This window comes from Stenella coeruleoalba (assembly GCF_951394435.1).
Source record: "Stenella coeruleoalba genome assembly, chromosome: 4".
Taxonomy (NCBI): domain Eukaryota; kingdom Metazoa; phylum Chordata; class Mammalia; order Artiodactyla; family Delphinidae; genus Stenella; species Stenella coeruleoalba.
The window spans coordinates 64,877,040-64,902,341 of NC_137149.1; the positions used below are offsets into that span (position 1 = coordinate 64,877,040).

The 25,302-nt window shown below is 42.6% G+C and overlaps 1 protein-coding gene across 9 annotated transcripts in view; it reads right to left on the reverse strand.

The window, feature by feature from the left end:
- The window catches only part of APBB2 (amyloid beta precursor protein binding family B member 2), a 375,114-nt gene that overhangs the window by 211,235 nt on the left and 138,577 nt on the right, over window positions 1-25,302 (reverse strand). For 7 of the 9 annotated variants that reach the window (XM_079919402.1, XM_079919412.1, XM_079919408.1 and 4 more), the window contains one exon: window positions 24,755-24,871. The exons of the other annotated variants lie outside the window; for them this stretch is intronic. The gene's annotated coding sequence lies outside the window, so the exon portion shown is untranslated. The remainder of the gene's footprint in view (window positions 1-24,754; window positions 24,872-25,302) is intronic. 9 annotated transcript variants of the gene reach the window in all.

The following is a 25,302-nucleotide window of genomic DNA, read 5'->3' on the forward strand; positions in this document are numbered from 1 at the left end:
ATGGGAACAATATTTCCTCCTCTCACTTCTTGCATGCTAATGCAATGTTGGTGTTCTTCACATTTGCAAGTCAATATTGCTAGACATAAAAAGTACAGGCTCATATTTTCTTCTCTTCGAGGACCTTAAATATATTATCCCATTTTCTTCTGATATAAAAGGTTTCTTCAAAGAGTCTGAGAACCATCTAATTCTTTTGCTGCTGTTTTTCTCTTTTTTTCTAGATGCCCAAAGGACTTTGCTTTTTCTTCTTTTTAATCCAGTAATTTTACTAAAACATCTTGGCATTGATTGTTCTAGGCTGATACCCTAAAATACATGATTTGCCCTTTAAAAATGTCATTTAAAATCTTTTTCTCAGGAAAAATTTCTTGAAATATAGTATTTGTACTGTTCCCTTGCTTTGGTTTGCTTTTCCTATTATGGTATGTTCAATCTTCTTTTCCTATTTTTAATATCTGTCACCTTTTCCCAAATTTTATTTCTTTCTTCATTTCCTTTCAATTTTTAACTTTTTCCTCCTTTTCACCCTCAATTTCTCTTAGGGCAGTATTTGTGGTATTTATCTGATTTTGTGTTCCATCTAAGAATTTATTTCTAAAGTGATTTTTTTCTAATTTCTAATTCTTTGAGCTCTGTCATCTTGTCTGAGATTTTTCTAATTCAGATTATGCTGTTCTTTCATGTCTTGGATAATTTTTAATTATCTCTTTTTCTTTTGAAATAATATATTAGTTTTTTTTTAATCATATCTTTTGGGCATGTTTTCATTGTCTATAAGGATATAACTGTGTTCCCTTTTTTCTTCTTAATACTAAGTCTGTATGGGGTTTAATCTTATTAGTTTTCTGTACTTTTATAAAGTTTCATGTAGGTGCAGAACACTGGCAAAGTTAATAAATAGTTCATAAAGGTATGAATAGGCAAGTTCATCAAAATGTTAACAGCAGTAATCTCTGTGCAGTAGGATTTAGAAAAGTGTCTTCTAATGTTTCACGTTGATTTGTGTAAATTTTTTAATAATGAGTATGAAGTGTTTTCATATTCAGAGCAAAAGAGTTATTTTCAAATTGAAGGAAATAAAGTGTGTACATGAAGATATATATACACACATGCTATATATCTTTTAAAATAAATAGGTAAAGAAGTAGCAAGCAACCCATCCCATTCCCCTCCCTGCACTGCATGTCTCCTATTCATAAATGAAGGCTCTGGGGTAAACGGTGATAAGGCTAAGTTTTACTAAGGAAGACTAGTTTAGAGTTTGTGAAAAGGAAGACAGCTACCACCCAACTGCTTTCCCTGCTGTATTTGACAGATTTTACTCTGCAGCTCAGAAAACATGTTAATAGGACTTCTCATGGTGAGAGGAAGAGATTAAAAAAGCAAAGAACCCTGTTGTGACAGTTTGGCACTACGTGGAAATGGCTCACAGTGCCTGTAATGCATGGAACAAAGATAACCTCTTTTCATAAATCTATACTCCAAGACATTCCAAATATACACGTGAGACATGCCGACGGCAGTGATAGAAAAGCACCGAACAGAACAATCGCAAACAAGAATGAGATGAAGCCTTAATTTGCTTAACTGGGCTTTAATATACCTCTCAGAGAAAACATAAGAGATGAACTGCCTCATAAAGCAATGGTCTTCTCCAGTTCTTTTTTTTTTTTAACAAGATAATTAAAGGAAACGAAAGAGCAAGGATCTTGTTAAATTGACCAAGGAAAATGATTTCATCTGAAGTAGAATGCGTGAGTTTTTGAAGAAAGGATTTCAAGTTTCCCCACAGAGCTGACACAGGTCATTTAGTAATGCCTACATCAGAAAGCGAAGCCATTCCACGGACAGAGAGCATGGAACACCCGGCAGGCCCTATTAACAGAGGCAAGACGGAAGGCTGGGGGAACCATGGTCTTGTGGAAAGAGCACCGGAATGGGGAGTCAGGACACATGGGATTTGACTTCTTGACTTGTGACTCTGAAGAATCTAGTTCACTTTGTCACCTGTTAATATTTCTTAGAGAAACCCATTATTCATTCCCCTATCCTATCTCGGTAGTGAGAACAAAGGAGGTAATGAGAAAAATCTCTGCATGACCAAGACTACAAGTGCAAAATGATTAGTTTATAATGAAATTGTGTTTCAATTGCTAAATATAAAAGTCCCACTGTGCAGTAATGTTGTGAATTAAAAATCAGAGGAAGGGAAATGAGGGTCCAGGTATTCTGAACCCAGCAGAAGAAGAAACTATGTCCACTTCTCCTCTAAGCTCTAAGACACTTTTCTGAGGGAAAGGAGAGGCAGATAAACGTATACCTCAAAAGCGACTCAAGATTCCATGCCGGATCCTTGACGGAGACAGTGATAAGAGCCAAGGGTCTTTTATGGTTTTGGCTGGGATTCACCCCGAACAGGCTATGCCCCCAAATGTCACCACATACGGCTTGCCCACGGAGCCCGAATTTCTAACCAAAGCTCCGGGGATAATATTAAGCCCTGGGTAACTAACAATTGCTGAAGGCTTCCTCTGAGCTAAACATACACAGAGTGCAGAATCTTTCTCAGATCTTACAAGCCCTAGGAGGTGGGCACCATTATTCTCCTCCTTTCACAAGCAGGACACGGAGCTATGTGGAGATTAAGAAACTTGCAAAACATCAGGCAGCTAATAAGCGGCAGGGCTCAGGCTCCAAACCTGGTCTCCTGATTGCAGGATCCTTAGTTTAATATTCTACTCTACTGCCTCTTCCAGGAAGTGGAAAGAAAGAGGGAGCTGGCGAAGCAGGGACTCCAAAGATCCCATTTACAGAGTTTATTGATCCCTCACCTACCGGTTCCAGGAGAAGGTGAGTGTCATAACCAAGCAATCAGGAAATGGCTTCTCTCCTGGCACATAACAAAAGCAACACAGAGCTTTCCTTCTGACCTGCTTCCTAATTATCTCTGGAGCTCTGTTTTTCTGCCAGAGAAATCCTTTCCCCTCTCTCCTTTGGACTTTTCCTGATGCTTCTAACATCACTTCCCCAATCCCTCTCCATGAAAACCAAATCCACTCTACATTTCAGAAACTATAGTTTCATCTCATTTCAACACATTATGCATATGAATCAATCCTGATTTCACCATACAGCAGCTTAGAAGAGATTTGGAAATTGTCTGAAGAACAATAATTTCTAATACTTTTATCACACTGACTATTTAACAGGTACTGTTTCAAGACTTATGTATATTAACCATTTCAATCCTTATATTCACCCTATGAGGAGGAAACTATTATTATCCCCATTTTATAGATGAGGTAACAGGCAACAAAACACTGAATAATTGCTCCAGGTCATATCTGCAGCAGGTGATGATGCTATTTTGTTTTCAACGTCTCTGAACTTCAGTTCTCTCATCCTGAGAATAACAATAACATGGTCACTAGGCAGAAATGAAATAAACACGCATAAAGCAATTTAACACAATACTTAGATTCCCCCATCTCCCTCTAGTATTTCTGGGATCATCCTAAGGTACTACCCAGAAAATTTTAATTGAATGAGAACAGGGAGATAAGAGAAGTGCTCAGTATTCAGACATGCTGTCCCATCTGTGCATCACAACACCCCTTTGACGCAAACATTACCTCCCCCATTTTACGGATGAGAGACAAGAGAAAGCATGGACTTTTTGCAAGTGACTGGACCAGGCCTTGAACCCACATATGCATCCTGTCTTTCCAAGGTTTTTAAGGGGCTTGAGGACAGGGATAGCCCAGTCTTCTAGTCCCTTCATCTTCCCCTTGTAGCCAGACCCAGAATAGCGCATGCTGCATAAATTCCACACGCAACCAATGCTTGTGTGACTTGCCAGGGTTACCTTTCCCTGGGAAATCAAGATGTAAAACCAAAATCAAATACAACAATAGGTGCATCACATTTACTGACCCTGCCCAATTAGCAACTCCTCCGATTAGAGGGGAAAAAAAGAAGGATGGAAGGAGAAGGAATGATGGAGGCAGGAGAGGAAGAAAAGGAGGAGAAGAAAATGCCCAAGACTGCAGATATTGTGATGAAACATAAACCCAAACGCTAATTGCCAAGTTCTCTCATCCACTTCAGGATTTTTTTTTTCCCAGAAGGATATTAGCTACCGATCTTGCTACTGCTGTCCCTTCTGAGTCCTTCAGCTGGCACCGGAAGTTAGAGGCCTCAGAGAAGACCTGCCAGGCCAGGATCACCCTTCTCAGAAAGGCGACAGGAGGGAAGAACACTGCTCTCAGCCCTGACCTGCGGGCAGAGGCCGCCACCGGAACAGGGCGTTCCTCCCAGCACCGGATGCCGACTCACAAAGGAACACCACCATCTCCTCTATCTCCCTCCCATCAACACCTAAGACCTAAGGGAGGACAGGAAAGTGGAAGTCAAGGGTCACTGCTGGGGAAGCTGAAACAAACAGTGCCCTCCAGACGCAGAACCACACCCATCACCTCTCCTGCTCTCACACCCCATATTCTACTTTTTTAAAATATATTTATTTATTTACTTTATTTATTTATTTTTGGCTGCATTGGGTCTTCGTTGCTGTGCGCGGGCTTTCTCTAGTTGTGGCGAGCGGGGACTACTCTTCGTTGTGGTGCGTGGGCTTCTCGTTGCAGTGGCTTCTCTTGTTGCAGAGCACGGGCCCTAGAGCGCAGGCTCAGTAGTTGTGGTGCACGGGCTTAGTTGCTCCGTGGAATGTGGGATCTTCCCGGACCAGGGCTCGAACCCGTGTCCCCTGCATTGGCAGGCAGATTCTTAGCCACTGTGCCACCAGGGAAGCCCCACCCAATATTCTTAAGCTGGGAAGAGGACAAGCAGCCTCAGAATTGTGAAGATCACGAAGTGTCTAAAAAATAACTATTTAGACCTACTGTGGGCCCAACACCAGGCTAAGACAGATGAGCTGGGGAGAGTCCATAAACTCAGAAATTTGTTAGGACACACTTACGTGGCTTTCTTCCCCAGATAGTTTTCCCAGGTTAAAAACCTGTGAGAAAAGAGGGCTCTAAGAATAAATCACCACCTTCCCAACAAATCTCCTTCTCAACTTCCCTAATCCAGTGAGGCGGACGTCCAAGCGATGTCTCAATTATCTCTGACTCTGTCCCTCCCCGGCCTCCATATGCAGTTGGGGACCTGGCACCACTGATCCATCTCAGAAGCTCCTGCCAGCTGTATGCTCCTCCCTTCATTTCCACGCCAAGCTTTTATTATTCTCAAGGAGGCCTTCCATCACCTCCTGATCACCCTTCTGCCCTCACTTCGATCCTCTTGCACTCTCCTATAGATCCATCTTCCTAAGAGAATCCACCACCTTTATCACCACCAGACCATGTTCTAGACCATTAAAATGTGGGACTCCAGGGCCAGTCCTGGGTTTGAATTCTTTCTCCATCATGTCCGATGAGTATCTCTTTGGGTTAAGTCATCTAACCTCACGGTGCCTCAGTTTCCTCAACTGTAAAATGGAGATGAGAGTACCTACATCAAAGGCTTGTGGGAATTAAACAGGCAAGAGCACGTGAAGCATTCAGAACAGTGGTGGCATACAGTCTGGGCTATGTAAGTGTTAGCCGTCATCATCATCGTTATTATTTTAAGAGCACCTCACTGGCTACCAAATAAAATCCCCACTCCATTGATGGGCTCTCAAGGTGCTCCATGCACTGGCCCGAACTGGTCCCTAATCTCTATGGACACAGGCCTTTCCTCTACCGCCTGACCCCAAAGGGGCACCAGACTGGGCTTTGCACCCTTTCCTGAACTGCCTGAAATTGTCCCACTCACACGCTCCTACCGGTGGCTCTGCCTGGGAAGCCCTGCCTCCCACCAGTGCCTGTCAAACCCTCAGCAGCACTCAAGGATGAGCTCAAACGCTGATCTACCCAAGGTCATCCATCTGCCATCTGAATTCCAGCACACGGCCCTGAAGATGTTAATAAATCTAGAAGGTTTCATGGTCCTGCCCCTACCTGCCCAAGAGCTACTTTCTGGTCCACCTTAAAGAAATAACCTTCGTCCTCTACGGGCTTCAGTTTCCTATCTGTAAAATGAGGCAGTCAGAACAGACAGCTTATAAAGCTTTCTTCTGAAGGCCCTTGGGTTATACAAACAATGTCTCCTTGTTCCTTTAGGAAAATCTTTCATTAGGGAAGAGGGTGCAGAGGGTAACCACATGTATTTTTATTTTTTAAATGAATGACTGTTTTAAGTCTCAAGTTCTAAGGTTATGAAAAAAGTGAGATTTTATTAGATGATGTCTACAATTCCTTTCTCTTTATAATTTGATGGCCCTATGACTTATAGTCCCTTTTTTCCCTAACAGCTTAGAATACAATTTCATTTTATACTTTATATTAGCTCCATGATGCATACCACAGGGCTATTTCTACTTTCTCCATGGAAAACAATTCACTGAGTGCTATACCCAAAGACCAAGACAGTAAAAACAAAAACAAATCCAAATTATTTCCCCTACCCCTCAATTCAGCAAGTGAGAATTCCAGGATAAGTTTTTTTCCATAAAAATACAGATCTAGACCCCAAATTTCTTGAAACCACCAGGGTGGAACTTAGCCATAAGAAAGTTTGAAAAGAAGCAGAAAATTTAATAATACCATTACCCTGAAATCCAATAAAGCCTGTTGGAGCTTCACATTTTTAAGAATCAGACTATTTATGCTATTACCCCTAGTACTATTATAGTTTCCTATAAAGCCATAAATACACACGATGTAGTTCACCAGAACACTGACTAAGACACACAAAAGGCCATAAGGAAGATAGTGGCCATGAAGTATGGCTCCGTGGTACTTGCTACAGCAGGTTCACACAGACGAATTCATCTATTTCAAAAATTATATTTCTAAGGCCACAACTCATCATCTTCAACTGTGAACTTTTTTTTTTTTTTTTGCGGTACGTGGGCCTCTCACCGCTGTGGCCTCTTCCGCTGCGGAGCACGGGCTCCGGACGCGCAGGCTCAGCGGCTATGGCTCACGGGCCCAGCCGCTCTGCGGCATGTGGGATCTTCCCGGACTGGGGCACGAACCCGTGTCCCCTGCATCGGCAGGCGGACTCTCAACCACTGCGCCACTAGGGAAGCCCTGAACAACTTTTAATACAAGTTAGAACTTCCTTTTCAGAAACTGTTTTCACACAGGCTAAAGGTCATACTGAATATCAAGGGACATTTATGAGGTAATCACAACACACAGGATGAAACTTATAACACTGCATCTTCATATTTGCTTCAGTTAGCACTGTGCTCACCTTTAAGTGTCAGAAACCTAACGAAGAGTGGATGCAATAAACTGGAAGTAGTGGACAGGCTCAGGGCTGCTAGTGTTGGTTCAACAGGAACAATGTCAGGGCAGGTATCTCTGTGATACCTTTGGCTTTTCCTTTCTGCTTGTTACCTCGTGGTGACATAAGGGCTGCTGTGCACTCACACATCTCGTCAGCATTCGAGGCAGAAAGCAGAGGCAAGCAGCAAAGGGTACTGACAGGCTCATTTGTCAGGTTTTATCAGGACAATAGCTCTGTCCCAGAAATCCCACCCCCATCCCAGTGGACTTATTCTCAGGTCCCACTGACCAGGACCAGCTCACATGGCCATGCTGGTTACAAGGAATGCTCGCAAGTCAGGGGTCAGGACTGGCATGTTGGCTCAGACCAGCACAACCTACTGTCTGAGGCTGATCACCACACCACCCTGAATTAAAGCCAGGTTCTAACAGCAAAAATGGAGCAGGATATAGGTACTGAGTGAGTGAGCAACTGTGCCTCCATTTTGAGTCTCCACCTTAGAAATAAGAAAGTCATCCATTAGAGAACGTAATTAATTATAGTATTTCCAAAGTGTCTTCAGCTCCCCACGCCAAAAGCATCTACTACGTATAAAGTCATATTTTATAAATTCAAGGCCTATAAAAGCAAAAATAGTTTTTCATCTTTAGGTTCATATGCTCATATGGTTTGTTCATATGGTTGTTCTCTATATATATAAATAGGTATAAATTGGTAGTCAAATGGCTAAAAGGTACGTATCAAGCCTTGTTGCTGTGAATCCTGTTCACAACCCGAATACTAAGAAGCTTTATCTGACATGAGGTTCATCTTTCCCCAGGCAGAAAGGCCACATTAGCTGTGATTCAAACTTTTAAGGTACCAGATGGGGGAGAAACATCCTAACTCTTCTTTCCCCACCTTGTTTCCCCGCTTCTCTCAGGCTCCTCCCTGCCCCGGCCTGCTCCAACAGGCATCTAGTTAACACCCTGGCTCTCCCATGGGACCATGCCACCCATCTACCTAACACGCAGTGGCTTCCCACTGCTCTTAGGAAACAATCTAAACTCCTTACCAAGGCCCTCAAGTCTAACTGAGCCCCGCCTCCTTGCCCAACCTCATCTCCCACCAAGCCTCAACACATGCCCGTTCTGCCGGGGCCACCCAGGCCTCCTTTCCATCCCTTGGACTGTCCCTATCCCCACAGCCTGGAATGAGCTTTCCTCATCCTTCACGCGGCTGGGCTTGTCTCATCCTTCAGATCACAGATCAAATGTCACTTCTCCAGGGACATCTTCCCTCTGCTGCCCTATGCCACGTAGGCCCCGCTCAGGAATTCTCATCACACCACTGACTCCTCCACAGCACGGACCACAACCCATAACCATCTTCCCCGTCGAGTAGCTTTCCATCGTCTGTCTTCATCACCAGAATGAATGGAAGTTCCAAGGGAGCGGCGACCTTACCTACCTTATTCAATGCTCTATCCCCAGAGCCCAGCACACCGAAAGGGCTCCAGACCATCAGTTTTGCCCCTGTGCTTCCTGGATGGGCTCGATGCCGCTGACCTCTAACTCCCATCTACATCACTAACGCCTCAGCGTGACCACCAAACAGACACTGCATCCCCGGCACCCAGGCCCTGCAATCTTGACCTTGACCCAACAATTTCCCTTGCTTGTAACTCCTTCCAACTCGTCTCACACTGACTGAAGCAGTCAGCACAGTGGTTAAGAGCACACACCCGGAAGCCTGAGAGCCTGGATTCAAATCTCAACTACACCACTTACTATATAGCCTTAAATAAGTTACTTATCTCCTCTGTGCCTCGACGTCCTCAACTGTAATTGAGTGATAATAGTAGTATCTGTGTCACAGAGAGTTGTTGGGAGGATTATAAGGATACACCTGAAGTGCTGAGAACAGCGTCTGGCTATGTACGTGTTAGTCATTAATAATAATATAAATAGGGACTTCCCTGGTGGTCCGGTGGTTAAGAATCCGTCTTCCAACGCAGGGGATGCGGGTTCAATCCCTGGTCAGGGAACTAAGATCCCACATGCCATGGGGCAACTAAGCCCATGCGCCACAACTACTGAGCCTGCGCACCACAATGAGGAGCCTCCGCGCCACAGCGGAGGATCCTGCACGCCGCAACAAAGATCCCACGTGCCGCAACTAAGACCCAACGCAGCCAAAAATTAAATGAATATTTTAAATAATAGTAATAATATAAATAGGCATTATTATGAACATGCTTTGTTCTCACCAGGCTATCCAGTCCCTTGAATCCTTCCCGTGTGGCCCTACTTCATGAGGTCCCTCCATGATATCCCATCTCACATGCTCTTCAAATACCACCCATGGCACCTGCAATCCCATAGCTGCTCTGCCACTCCAGGATCAGAATCATAGCTAATACCAGACCTTTATGTCCTATTGGAGGAAGACATTCTCTAAATCTGTTTTTTAGCTCTTGAACTTCACTGATTACACATACCTTTACTGGCCTTCCTCTCCTCTAAAGTGCTACATCACATAATTTGAGTCTAACTGACGCAGTTACTACCTTTGGTCATGTCTACATATGAAAACATGAGCTCTTTGAGGACAATATGTAACTCTTCTCAATACTCCAGAGAAGCCAGCACAGCATTCGAGTACAGCAGATGCAGCATCAATCCTTCTATTGTTTGGCTGTGATCACCCCCCTCCAGCCTTAACGCTACTCTCTCTCTCAACCAGAAAAAAAAGGAAGCTTCTTTTAAGCTTTGTTTAAATTGGACCCTTCAGTGTGAGGAATAGTGGTTTCAAAAACAAAAAGCTTCTATCTCCTGATGTTCAGGAAATCCTCCTTCACCCTAACCAAGCCCCCGTCACAAGGATAAGATGGTAGCAGGTATGCGTGATTTAGCCAAGTCATGGTGGATTTACTGGTATCAAGTTCCAAATAAGCAGTATGTAACTTAAGCTCTTTGTACCCTAGGAGATGCGGATCAACTTTTCCCATAATTGGACACTCCCAAGAAAGAATTCAAAGGAGAAATCAAGTGTAATCCCATGGATTTAAGTAATTTCCACAAAACTAAAAGATGAAGAACGACTAAAAAGTCTAGATGTAGCTTTAATAAAACATTCTCAACAGAATATTCAGTAGTACGTTTGCTATTTTCTATTTCTACACTATCTACCTACCTATCTATGCATCCATCCATACACACATAGACATAAATACACACACACACACACACACACTCATAAAAGGAAGGTCTAGAAGGTACAGATGCTAACAACAAACTGACCTATCTTGTGACGCTGCAATATATCAAATCATTCCTTTCAGAATTCAATAGGTTTCATTTTGTAATGGTTTTTGTGGCTGTCATTTAGGTCATCCAAGTTCACTTCCCCCAAGAACAATTTCAAGTTTGCATAAATGAGCAAGTGTCCAGGAAACCTGGAAAAATAATTCTATTTGCTTTGGTTTCAAAACTGTCCCATAAAGTTGCCTATTTCTCTTCTTTCTTTTCCCATCTTCTGCTCCCAGAAGATGGGTCTTAAGCTCCCACAGTCTGGCTGGGGCATTTTCTCCCAGTTACTCCATTAGCAGAAAGTGCTGTGGCCACCTCCCTGAGGACAATACATCCTTCTCATCTCTCTGAGTCAAAGCCTGTCTGCGTATCCAGAAGGCTAACCCATCCCCAACATCCCAATCGTCTTCACATGGAGTGTGGGAAAAAGGCTGCTCAGAACCCCCTACAGTTATCCCAGAAATGCTGGGCATGCAGTCTGCAGGGACTCACCACACTCTACTAACAGGTTCTCTTGAAGCAAGAAGGCTAGTCTTTAGAAAGATAAAAGGGAGGCACACTTAGCTCTCTCCACGGATTATTTTGCCACGTTTTCCAGAGTCTCATTCCACAACCAACACAGGCAGGCTTCCTTCCAGGAAGGAAAGACTTGACATACGGCTTCTTAGTTCTGTTCTCTCTTTCTGATCCTACAGGGGAAAGCACTAGGTCCAGAGCAGCCTTGTGAAGAGAAGACTTTTTTTTCATCACAACAAAACAGGATTTCAAATCTCTAGCTTAGAAGAAGCAGATTATAGAGAAGGTTTTTTTTAAAGCAAAAATTTACAAAGAAGAGATTTTAATTTGGATGATCGAACTTTGATTTCTGTCTCCAGAGAAAGATAAATATATAGAAGTAACCTTTCTTTATTACTCTTAATATCAAGATAGAACCTTATTTACTAAGACATGAAATAAGATCCATATTTGTAAATACCTAAAAATACAGTCCCCAGGTAACCATTTTCACAGCTTGGGTTCACATGCCATGTTAAAACCTAGAACCTAACCTACTGATTCCGAGACGTGCACAGAAAGTGGTATTCCACAAGGAATGAAGTAGCTACTGATGAGACTGCACTTCACTACACGACACAACTGTGGTTACTCAGGTACAAGGCAACTCAGTCAAAGGATCTGCAGAACACCCATCCACTGGATTAATATTTACTTACCACTTATTTATGTTTAAAGTTCTGAGGAAATCAGGGGTTGCAATCTGGTGATTCAAAAGTCTTACAAAGGGCTTCCCTGGTGGCGCAGTGGTTGAGAGTCCGCCTGCTGATGCAGGGGACACGGGTTCGTGCCCCGGTCCGGGAAGATACCACATGCCACGGAGCAGCTGGGCCTGTGAGCCATGGCCGCTGGGCCTGTGCATCCGGAGCCTGTGCTCCGCAACGGGAGAGGTCACAGCAGTGAGAGGCCCGCGTACCGCAAAAAAAAAAAAGTCTTACAAATCCTTTAATCAGACTGCAGTGATAAAGTTTCTAATCAATATGGTGAGCAAAGATGACAAAGAATGACTGCCTGTTTCAAACACACAGAAAAACTGAATAAGATATAACTAACGACATTTTAAATACAAAGAAAAAAAGTCAAAATCATGAAAATAAATCCCTGGGCCAGAACTGAAGGTGGAACTCAGAGTCAGTGGAGAAAGTTGAAGCTTTGAAGACTTAAAGGCTATGAGAACATGATATAGCCTTAATGTCGAGGGCCTAAGACTCTGATGATCTATAGGAAGGAAAGGGGCATACAGACCATAGGGCCCATGAAACTGGCTGGCTAGAGCTGAGCTATTAGCTTAACGGGGCAGTCATACAGGGTTGCCCCTCAGTAGAAAACATTCATGCCCCCCACTCCCTAAGCTTTGCAAGGAAGCTTTTATTTGGGGATCGGGTAAAAATAAATAAATAAAAATCAACTTTTCAAAACCTCACCAATATGAAATCAGCATTCCAAGACTGTTCCCACATGGAGGTATGGTATCCACATACATAACCTCCATGTAGTAGCAGGGCCCCAGGCCAAGAAAATAATACAAAAAAATGGCCCAGAAGCAATGATACCCACGGGCACTGACTGAGACAAATAAGGAAACTCCTCTGGGTTCCCACAGTCCCAGTCCCATGAAACTCCCATGTTAACCCTCACGGAAGAGGCACTCACAGTCACAGGTTAAGACCAAAGAAGAAAAAAACCCACTCTAAGAAACAGCCAATGCAAATGGAAAAATAGGTGCCCCAAGAGCTAAAAATAGCAGAACAGTGTGAAAGAGACTTTAAAAATATATTTAAATAACTGAAAAAAAAAGTAAAAATGGGATAATATGGAAGGATAGTAGGTGAAACTGAAAAAATCTACTACAAACTCCAAAAGTGAAGGAAGGGAAAATTAAAAAAAACAAGATCCGACTTCCCTGGTGGCGCAGTGGTTAAGAATCCGCCTGCCAATGCAGGGGACACGGGTTCGATCCCTGATCTGGGAAGATCCCACATGCCACGGAGCAGCTAAGCCCGTGTGCCATAACTACGGAGCCCATGAGCCACGATGACTGAACCCGTGTGCCACAACTACTGAAGCCCGGGCACCTAGAGGCCGTGCTCCGCAACACGAGAAGCCATGGCAATGAGAAGCCTGCGCACCACAACAAAGAGTAGCCCACTCTCGCCACAACTAGAGAATGGCTGCGTGCTGCAACGAAGACCCAACACAGCCAAAAATAAATAAATAAATTTATTTTAAAAACCCCAAAAAAACAAGATCCCTCCCTCTCTCTCTCTCTAGACTGATCTATAGAAAGAGAGATACACATACACACAAATCAATTCTACTTCCATGCACTAGCAACAATCCGAAAATGAAATTTATAAAAAAGTCCATTTATAATAGCATCAAAAAGAATAAAATAGGAATAAATTTAACAAAGAAGTGCAAGACTTGTACACTAAAAACTATAAAACATTATTAAAAGAAATTAAAGGAGACTTAAATAAATGGAAAGCTATCCATAGACAAAGATTTGGAAGAATTAAATTATTAACATGGCACTACTTCCCAAAACAATCTCAAGATTAAACACAATCCCTATCAAAACCCATCTGGTTTCTCTGTAGAATATAAAAAGCTTATCCTGAAAAGGGAAAGAATAGTCTTTCAACAAACAGTACCGGTACAACTGGATATGAACATGCAAGAGAAGGAAGTTGGACCATATACAAATATTAACTCAAATGAATCAAACACCTAAAGGTAAGCCCTAAAACTATAAAATTATTAGAAAAAAAAGGGAGTAAATCTTCAACACCTTGGATTAGGCAATGGTTTCTTAGATATGACATCAATAGTACAAGTGACCAAAAAAAAAAAAAAACCAGATAAATTGGACTTCATCAAAGTATAAAACTTTTGCGCTTTAAAGGACACTATCAAGAAAGTAAAAATACAACCCACAGAACGGGAGAAAAATTGTATAAATCTGATAAGGGTCTAGTATTCAGAATATATAAAGAACTCTTACAATTTAAAAAAAGGGTACATAACTCAATTTAAAATGAACAAAGGATCTGAAAAGATGTACAACATTAGTAGTCATCAGGTAAATGCAAATCAAACCCAGAGTGAGATACCACTTCACACCCACCAGGACAGCTATAATCAGAGACTGACAATAAACAGTCTGCAAGGATGTCAAGACACTGGAACCCTCCTATAGTACTGGTGGGATTGTGAAAGGGTTCAGCTACTTTGTAAAACACTAGCAGTTACTCAAAAAGTTAAAGACAGGGTTGCCTTATGACCTAGCAATTCCACTCCCATATAGCTACCTAATGAAAACATTTGCCCACTCAAACATTTGTACATGATTGCTCACAGCAACATTACTCATAACAGCAAAAAGTGGAGACAACTCAAACGTCCATAAACTGATGAATATATAAACCAAATGTGGCATATCTATACAATGGAGTATTATTCACCAATAAAAAAGAATAAAATGCTGGTAAGTACTATCAATACAACATGGGGGAACTTTGAAAACATTATGTTAACTGACGAAAGGCCATACAGTCATCCCTTGGTTTCCGTGGGGGACTGGTTCCAGGACCCCTAGGAAACATCAAAATCTGCGGGTGCTCAAGTCCCTTATATAAAACAGTGTAGAATGTGCGTATAACCTACACACATCCTCCTGTTTAACTTAAATCATCTCTAGATTACTTATAATAACCTAATACAATGTAAATGCTATGGAAACAGTTGCCAGCACATAACGAAGTCAACTTTTGCTTTTTGGAACTTTCTGGAATTTTTTTTCCAAGTATTTTCTAGCAGCGGTTGGTCGAATCATGGATGAGGAACCTGCAGATTCAGAGGGCCAACTACATATTATGTGATTCCAGTCATACGAAATGTCCACAATATGCAAATCCATAGAGACAGAAAGTAGATTCTTCGCTTCCTGGAGAGAAGGAGAGCAATGTGGAGGGACAGTCAATGATGGATACAGGGTTTCATTTCAGGGTGATAAAAACATCCTGGAACTAGATAGTGGTGATGGTTGTACAACTTTATGAATATACTAAATGCAACTGGAGTTTACACTTTAAAGGGGTGAATTTATAGTATGTTAATTATATCTCATTTTGGGAGGGGGATGGATGCAAAAACCCTCAATGCGCAAGTTCAGGAATAGATAAGAAACAGCCAAAGAGGGAACTCATGAATTTCAAGGTGGCTCAGCTAATAAGGAGGGTTTGTTTTAATAGGGGTTGCAGATTTGCCAACAAAACAGTATCTTAAATTTGGGGCTTCCTTATATTCTCCTCTGTACTATACCTTGCCTCCTAGTCCTGTCAGCTAAGGAGCAATCTTACCCTTTTTGGTTAGAGTACCTGGCACAGCAATTCAGACATGGAATGAATGTTTGTTTGTTTGCTTGGGGAGGAAACTAATATTTCTCTAGGTAAATGCAATAGCTCTGTGTGTGTGTGTGTGTGTGTGTGTGTGTGTTCCTATAACAGCAAATAGTTGGCAGTAAGTAGAAAAGGAAAAAGTTCAGGGTGGGAAAGGAAAAAAGGTAGGCTGAATAATGTCATCCCCTCCCCTCAAAAGATATGTCCATCCTAATCCCTAGAAACTTATATGGGCAATAAAACAGCAACTATGATTAGGTTAAAGTCTTGAGATGGGGAGAGAAGCTGATGTTCTGGGTGGACCCTAAATGTAATCACAATTTGTCTTTGTAAGAGGAAGCAGAGAGAGATTTGACTGCAGAAGAGGAGAGGGTAATGTGAGCAGAGATGAGAGTGATTCACTTTGAAGACGGAGAAAGGGGCCACAAACCAAGGAATACAGGCAGTCACTAAAAGCTGAAAAAGTCAGGAATGCAGATTCTCCCCTAGAGCTTTCAAGAGGAATCAGCCCTGCCAACTTGATAGCCCAGTAAGACTTCTTGCAGACATCTGGCTTCCCAAATAGTTAAGAGAGTAAATTTGTATTAAGTCACCAAGTTTGCAGTAATTCATTACAGCAGCAACAGAAAACCAATACAAAAGGTAAGCAGAAGAAGAGGAATAATTCCGCCTTGAGAGAAACAAAGGAAACTGATACCAAAACATACAAGGGCATTAGAGTTACTTCCCAGTTTGGCGTGAGAACTGCCTCCCAGTTTGCAGAGGAGAACACTAAGGAGATTTGGATGAGAGGGTTGATGCAGTCAGGTGGGTGCAAACAAAACGGGTTATCATGTTCAGAAAGAGGCTACCCTGAACACAACTAAAGCAGTAGAACCATGTGTGTTAGAAAGTAGGATTTGGAAAAACTTGTAATGTGCAAGGAATCCCCTTTGTTCATTCATTATATATAAAATATATGTATGCATTGAGCATTTACTATAAGTCAGGTCCTGTACTTAATGACATTCATAATGGTTCTCAGGACTTTTCCTATCAGAAGCATTTACACAATGACACCAGGAAACAGGTACTAACACACCTGTCTAAACTGGCGAGCTATCTAAACACTATCATGTAAAAGCACTTGTGTTTTTGTCACTGCAGTTGTGTAGTAAAGTGGATTACCTTTACTTACTCGGCTCTGACCTCTCATTTCAATGCTCTTTGTCTTGGCCTGTCTGCAGGTATTTTAAGCAGTTAAAATCCAAGGTCAAACACTACTTCACTATCCGTTCATGTTTTGTGTTCTACGTCTCGAATATAATTGCTCTGCCTTTGGCTTGGTTCTCCCTAGAGCCAAGGTTCAGTTGCAGTTCTTTCTCTGGAAAGCAAATATACTAAAGAATTTTTGAACTAGAGGTTAAACATCATCCAGTCCAGCTCCTCAATTGACAGATGTCAGAAGTGAGATTCAGTTGGTTCTAATGACTCTTCTATGCCCTCAGCCCAGGAACGGCAGGGCCAGGGCTAGAACTCAGGCCTCCCATCTCCCAGTCGGAGGACTCTCTCACAGGCTGTCGAATTTTAAGTCCAGAGTTCTAAGTCTGAGGGCTTGGTTTCATATTTTAATTAAATCCCCAAGTTATTATCATATGAAAAATCTAGCAACCTTATCTCTTTAAAGAATCAGACTTTCAGCTTATAACCAATACAAACTACGTGTAATGAAGACAAGTCATATTACCAACACAAGTCAAATTGACTTTTTTTACATTTGCATCACACATATTTAAAGTGGCTGATTTTGGGCTACTGAACAGATAAACTTTTTTTTTAAGTTTAAATAAACTGAATTTAAAAATTTTAAATCTAAGCCTCAATATTAATAAAAAGGAAATGCAAACTACAACAATGAAGATAGCATATTTCACCTATCATATAGAAAAGTGTTTTTTTTCTCTCTCTGTCTCTGTTTCCAGAGTAGGAAGAAATGGGCAATCTTCACACAAGAATGATGAAAGTAAATAAAACTTCTCTAGAGAGCAGTTTGGATGTGTGTAGCAATGTCTTTAAAATATGCAAGCAACCCTTCAACTTAGCAATTTCACTTCAAATATTTCTTAAGCACACACACAAAAAAAGACTTAGTAATCTAGAAGGACAGCAACAGACTGGAAATAACTTAAATGTTCAACAATGGGTGACTGTTAATTATGATACATCCATGCATTGTAATAAAGTATAAGATCAGTAAAAACCACCTACTAGAAGAATATTTAATATCAGAAATTTCCATGATGAATTAAGCAACAAAAAGTAGGTCATAAAATAAGATGATGATGACAATAATGCTAACATGAAAGAACAGGTGCTTATATAGACACACACACAAAGATTATAAAGACATGCAAAATGTTAAGGATGGTTTTTTCCCCCTTGGGCTTTTTAGTATTTACACATTTTCTAAAATATATAGATTTTTTTTTCTTGCACAGAAGAAAAATCTAATCAGTGTACTTTAAAAATTGTGTTCCCTTTAACCTTTCCCAACTCCTACATACATCCACTTTTCATTCATGGACTCACTACAACCCTGAGACTCCCCAGGGGCTTCCCTGCTGTGATCCCCTGCAGGTGATCTGGACAATCCTGCAGGCCTTCCTCCCACACCAGGAAAACCAATGAAAACCAGAACAGAAAGCCCCTCTCCTGGGATGCCACGTCACGTCCTGGCTGTTCCAGGCAGTGAGACCCACACTTGGCTGTGAATGATCTTGGGCACTGCCCTCAGGCTCCTGGTCTTAACTCAAATTCCCAATGTTGGGACTTCCCTGGCGGTCCAGTGGTTAAGACTCAGCGCTTCCACTGCAGGGGGCGCTGGTTCCATCCCTGGTCGGGGAACTAGGATCCTGCATGCAGCGCGGTGCGGCCAAAACAAACAGAGGAACAAAAAATTCCCCATGTTTCCTCAAACCCCAACTGAGCTCAGAACCCTCCCCGCCTCCCTGAAAACTCCAAGTCTGCCCAAGCTTGCCCTCCAGTACTCTGTAATCTCTAGGGCAGTGCTTTTCAAACTGAGAACTGAGATGTGTTAATGGACAGAGAAAACCAATTCAGTGGGTCCTGGCCAACATCTTCTTAACCATGATAAAAGTCCCTCCTCCTGTGGAGGGGAATCAGGCTCCCTGCACTCACCTGCTTTTACTGCCTTCCTCTGGGACATCACGTAAGTAAGTCCACTACAGGCTACAGATACTTCTGAGTTGCTACTGGTCTAGAAAGGTATTTACGACACTTTGTTGAGTAAACACAGTGTCTGACATTATCTTATTACTGTAAATAAACAGAATAAATAAATATATTAAGAGAGAATACTAGAAGTACAGGAAAGCATTCAACAAAATGTTTAACACAGTTATCTCTTGGTATATAGGGTTGTAAGAACTTATTTTCTCTTTTCGTCATTTTTAAAATTTTCCAATGCTCAACATCACTAAGAATTAGAGAAATGCAAATCAAAACTAAAATGAGGGACTTCCCTGGTGGCGCAGTGGTTAAGAATCCGCCTGTCAATGCAGGGGACACGGGTTCGAGCCCTAGTCCAGGAAGATCCCACATGGCGCCGACCAACTAAGCCCGTGCACCACAACTAATGAGCCTGCGCTCTAGAGCCTGTGAGCCACAACTACTGAGCCCACGTGCCACAACTACTGAAGCCCAAGTGACTAGAGCCTGTGCTCCATAACAAGAGAAGCTGCTGCAATGAGAAGCCCACTCGTCGCAACTAGAGAAAGCCTGTGCGCAGCAACGAAGACCCAACACAGCCATAAGTAAATAAATAAATTTATTTAAAAAAAACCTCACACTGGGCTTCCCTTGTGGCGCAGTGGTTGACAGTCCGCCTGCCGATGCAGGGGACACAGGTTCGTGCCCCAGTCCGGGAAGATCCCACATGCCGCGGAGCGGCTGGGCCCGTGGGCCATGGCCACTGAGCCTGCGCACCCGGAACCTGTGCTCCACAACGGGAGAGGCCACAACAGTGAGAGGCCCGTGTACCGCAAAAAAAAAAAAGAAAAAAGAAAACCAACCTCACACCAGTCAGAATGGCCATCATCAAAAAGTCTACAAACAATAAATGCTGGAGAGGGTATGGAGAAAAGGGAACCCTCCTACCCTGTTGGTGGGAATGTAAATCAGCACAGCCATTATGGAGAACAGTATAAGAGGTTCCTTAAAAAATTACAAATAGAGTTACCATACGATCCAGCAATCCTACTCCTGGGCCCAGAGAAAATCATAATTCTGAAAGATTCATGCATCCCATTGTTCACTTCAGCACTGTTTACAATAGCCAAGACATGGAAGCAACCTAAATGTCCATCTACAGAGGAATGGATAAAGAAGATGTGCTACATAGATACAATGGAATACTACTCAGCCATAAAAAAGAATGAAATGCCATTTGCAGCAACATGGATGGACCTAGAGATTATCACACTAAGTGAAGTAAGTCAGACAAATATCATATATCACTTATATGTGGAATCTAAAAAAAAAAAATGGTACAAATGAACTTATTTACCAAACAGAAACAGACTCAGACCTAGAAAACAAACTTATGGTTACCGAAAGGGAAAGATGGAGGGGCGGGCTAAATTAGAAGTTTGGGATTAACATATACACACTACTATGTATAAAATAGATAATCAACAAGGACCTACTATATAGCACACGGAACTCTATGGGAAAAGATTCTGAAAAAGAATGGATATATGTATATGTATAACTGATTCACTTTGCTGTACACCTGAATCTAACATAACATTATAGATCAACTATACTTCAATATAAAATAAAAATTTAAAAATTTCTATATTAAACATATGTTACTTGCATGATTTTTAAAGCATTGTTACTACTTCTGTATTATTATTACTCTTTCTATATGAAGTGCTCTCCTAGGGCCTTCACATTACCTGTAATTACTGGGTTCAAATAATGAATAAAAGAGGAGATATGAGACAGATGTCAGCATCGTTTGATGCAGAATCTTTTAGGCTTCTAAGACCATGTTACTAAAAGCCATGGTGTGGAGAACAGGAGAGTGGACAACATCTAAATAAGTGATCACCCAAGTGATGACCAGGTCACTAGAAAGCCTGGTGGGAGGAAAGAACACAGACAGAAAAGGCAGATAAACCTAGGCTCAAACTGCAACTCCGCGGTGACAAGTTACTTTGTTGTTCCAAGCCTCAGTATTCTCATCTGTGAAATGGGGATGATATGATGACCCTTTCGAAGTATATCCCATTTGAAGTGGAGAATTTCTAGTAAATTCAGTACACAGTGAGTGGCATGGAGTAGGACTACAAACAAAACCAATGTCTTTCATCACTGAGAACAGGGGAAGTCAAGGAGGGAAGGCCAAAAGAAATAATCATATTTGCCTGCTCCTGTTTAAACTTTTTAAACGGCAATTTCTTAAGAAAGGGAGGAAGTGCCCACCCTGTGAGTGAGAGGGAAGGAAAGGCAGGAGAGCCAGGGGTGGGCAAGCAGCACAGGGCCCAGCCCATGCACAGCCCTGGAGGCCTTAATTACACCCTCTTGGCCTTGGCCTTGGCCTTGGTCTGCACAGGTTCCACCAAGTTCTCTGGAAAATGCTTTATAGGGGCTTCCTGAGGACAGTTATCACCCAGTGTCACCCCTAAGCCCAAAGTGATTCCACAAATATTTGAGCTTCTACCACTGATGGAGCACTGTCCTCATACACAGAGGAGAGGAGGGAGATGAAACAGAGTTTAGTTTCAAAGGTCTGACGAAGTATACACGCACGCCAAGATAGAATGAGTAATTTGGGACACAAGCTTCACAAGGGAGATGTAAGAGCTACAGGAACGCGTGCCTCCTGCTGGGAAACGAGGGAAGCTTCCTGGGAAAGAGGGCAACTCTGCTGCACCCGAAAGTCAGAATGGGGTTTTAGCAGGTTCTCCACAGAGGGACCCTCATTCCAGAGAGGGCACAGCACGAACAATGAGTGACCCAAAGGCAAAGGGTGTGTCTCGGCAGGAGCAGCCCACTCGGGCCAACACAGGACAGTATTATAAGGAACAGTGAAAGAAAACGTGGAGGACTCCAATGTCAGGGTGACCTTCTGGACTAGCGGGGATGCGCTGAGCACAGGGAAGTGATGTGATTAGAGCTGTGCTTCTGTGAGATTAATGTGGCCACCATGCAGGAGTCAAATTTGCAGGGAGAGAGACTTCCGGCCAGAGGTCCAGACTCTGATGGTCAGGGTTAGAGCGGATACTGCAGTCACACAAGGAAACTACAAGATGCAAACAAAAATAAATAAGGATGCAATCTGACTAGTAATTTCCAGGATAATTCAACTTTAGTCTTAACACAAGCACAAATATCTATATGAAAAGTGGGGGAAGGTCAGCTCTAGCTACTGACTTCTTACTTTGGTGCTCAATGGATGCCACTCCACATTCCACCAAAGAACAGCATCCTGTCCTGAAAAAAGCCTTGAAAGGCACAACAGTGGTCCCAAAACACGAAGAAGGAAAATCCGGAACTCCCATTTGCCATGCAAGCCTCGGAATCAATTCAGAGCAGTATGTGCTTCCAACCCTTGATGGAGGGCTGTGACCACACTTAACGACAAAATTATAAACTCCAGAGAATTTCTTTCCCCTGAAATAGTTTCCCATCTCCAGGGAACTATTCATGTCTAAAGTTCCTGATCAGACCTAGGTCGGGCCCGGAGGCCCCAAGTCATCTTAGATTTCTTGCCTTAGGTGACAGGAGACACAGCAGCTGAGGTGAACGTTTCCTACCACCAAGGGTAGCCACTAAAGAATGTCAGCTGGAGATTTCAACAAGCAAATCTTACTTAACAATCAGGAAAGGGGAAGTACAAAGGGGAGGGGGAAAGAATGGAAAACAAACCGCATAAAATAAATGATGGTTTTAATGCTTTGGACTAGGGGATCAATAACACTGGAAAGGGAGGTGGAAAGCACAGAAGGGTGGGAAACACGTTCTAGGTCCAGGGAAGGATGGTTCAAGGAACGCATTATGCAGACACGCAGCAGGCCAAGGGACCATCATGCATGCCCCCTGGACAAGGCAGACACGCACCCTCCTTCCCGCCAGAAAAAGGCCCAGGTGACATGTCCAGCAGAGGCCTCGGCGTATTCATAGCAGCCACCTCTATCCTGGGAGTGGCTAGCTCATTCCTAGCACCCAGGAAGGGTGAGATAAGAAGACAGTTTTCTCCTAGAGAGTATTAGTAAGAATTAAGCCAAGTGAAAAAGAAGCGCTTCCTCTCAACTACTTGACGGCCCTTTAGAAAGCTCTGGAGAGGAGAGGTACGATGGTGGTGAAAAATGAGCAGGACCACACTTGTGAATTTTCCAAGGAAATTTACTTCTTCTACTCCAAGAAACCAAACTTTAACATCTTAGGCATTTTAAAGGAAGAATTTCCTCAAAATATATTAGATTGAACCATAAGCAATCAGCATTTTTGTAGGTCAAAAACAGTCGAATGTTAACAATTTCATGTGATTGAATTGTACTACATGCCTTCCAACTTTTTCTACAGCAGAGACAGGCAAATTTTTTCTTAACAGACCAGACTGTAGGTATTTTAGGCTCTGAGGGCCAAGAGGCAAAACAGATTACGTAGGTAACCATTCAAAAACATGAAAACCATTGTTAGGCCCTACAAAAACAGGCATGGGCTAGATCTAGCCCATGGGCCACCCTTTGCCAATCTCTGGTACAGTATGACAAGGGTAAACTTTTTCTGATAATGTTCACTATAAAAATGGCTGACTTTAGAGTAATACAGTGATGCCCTTGGAGGATACGAAAGTCTATCAGTAAAAGCCACTGCTCCCATCCCAGCCAGCTCTAACGCTGGTGGTTGGTCTGAGCTCCCAGTCTGCTGTCAGCGCTCCCTTCCGCTGCTGCTTCCACCGATCTGGCTTATTTTAGAAGCAGTTGTCTGCGGGAGGGTTTGAGGATGGTTCTAACTTTTCTACGAAGAAAAAAGAAAAAGAAATGTACAAAGGAAATGGGGCTTAACGGTAACTGTGAATAACCATTAACTCCAGAAAGGATAGGGGAGCAAAGGCACTCTGAGGAATTACCCCAAACACACCCCTGATTTGAATTCAAAATTCCAGAGGTCCCAAGGGCAGCAACAAAAACAGGTAAATACCTAAACAGCTGGCCCAAGGCTGAAAGACTAAAGAGAGCAAAAACTAAGTTTGAGACAGACTATGCTTTATAGAAATAAGAGAGATCATTAAATGGGCAATAATCATTCTTCTCCTAAGTTATCAGGGTAGAGCCAAATAGGAAAAGGCTGCATTTGTAGCCACTCCCAAAAGACTACTGTTGGGAAAACTTAACTGTTGTGAGACACAGAAAGTCATCACTGAGGGAATCAACAGCTTCCTCCTATGGAGAATGTTAAGAAATTAGAGTCGGGGGCTTCCCTGGTGGCGCAGTGGTTGAGAGTCCGCCTGCCGATGCAGGGGACACGGGTTCGTGCCCCGGTCCGGGAGGATCCCACGTGCCGCAGAGCGGCTGGACCCGTGAGCCACGGCCGCTGAGCCTGCGTGTCCGGAGCCTGTGCTCCACAACGGGAGAGGCCACAACAGTGAGAGGCCCACGTACCACAAAAAAAAAAAAAAAAAAAAAAAAAAATTAGAGTCAGGGACTCTCTCGCCAACATGTATTCAACAACGACATACCCTGAGGATCTCTTCCGGGTCCATGAATTTTTTTTATTGCAAAAGAAGTTTTTAAATCACTGGGAAATGTTTCTAATTTATGGCATTGCTATTGTTTCAAATGTTGTGTATTGTGATGAAAAAGGAAAACTTAAACAAACAAACAAAAAAACCTGTATGTGAGTGGATGCGCTGAAACAGAAAAGGCAGATGGCTGATATACCCTTCTGGTCTGTCTTATAGGGCCACTGAATTATAAAAATCCTAATTTAGATAACATTTCTCATCATTCAATATTAAAAACTTCCCCTAGAGCGGATCCATTCTCCTGCATTTCTAAACACTGTCATGTATATCTTATAAACCTCCACCAGTTCAGTAGCCTGCAATATTCTACACTGAAAATTAAAGGAAAAAAAGAGAGAGACAAATCCCATACATACATGAGCTGCCTGGATAACAGTGAGCCTCTGGGTACCGTCTGCCCATAGCGACCAGTCAGCACATTATCAGGGGCCCCGGCAGTTTCCAAGTACTCAGGAAAGACTGAGATGTTTAAGCTGTGGTACAGGGAGGGGGAGACAAAAAGAAAGTAGAAATAAAAAAACAGATTTAGAATAATGATTGCATATTTTCATTCAAATGCTACTGATGACCACAAATTTCCAGATAACCAGGTTTGTGAATTATTCATAGTCACAGCAGAGATGAAGTCTCCCTGTCACTGTTGGCAGGCCCAGAGCACGTTGATGATCATTAGCATATGGCCCCTATGCTAAGTGTGACAGAAGTGCACGTCGCTGCAAGTCTATCCATCAGGGCTGGCCCTCACTGGCCCTCTTTATTTATTTATTTATTTGGCCACGCCACGTGGCATGTGGGATCTTAGTTCCCTGACCAGGGATCAAACTGCACTCCCTGCATTAGAAGGGCAGAGGCTTAACCACTGGACCGCCACTGGCCCTCTTTAGAGGACCAGACAACCCCACCC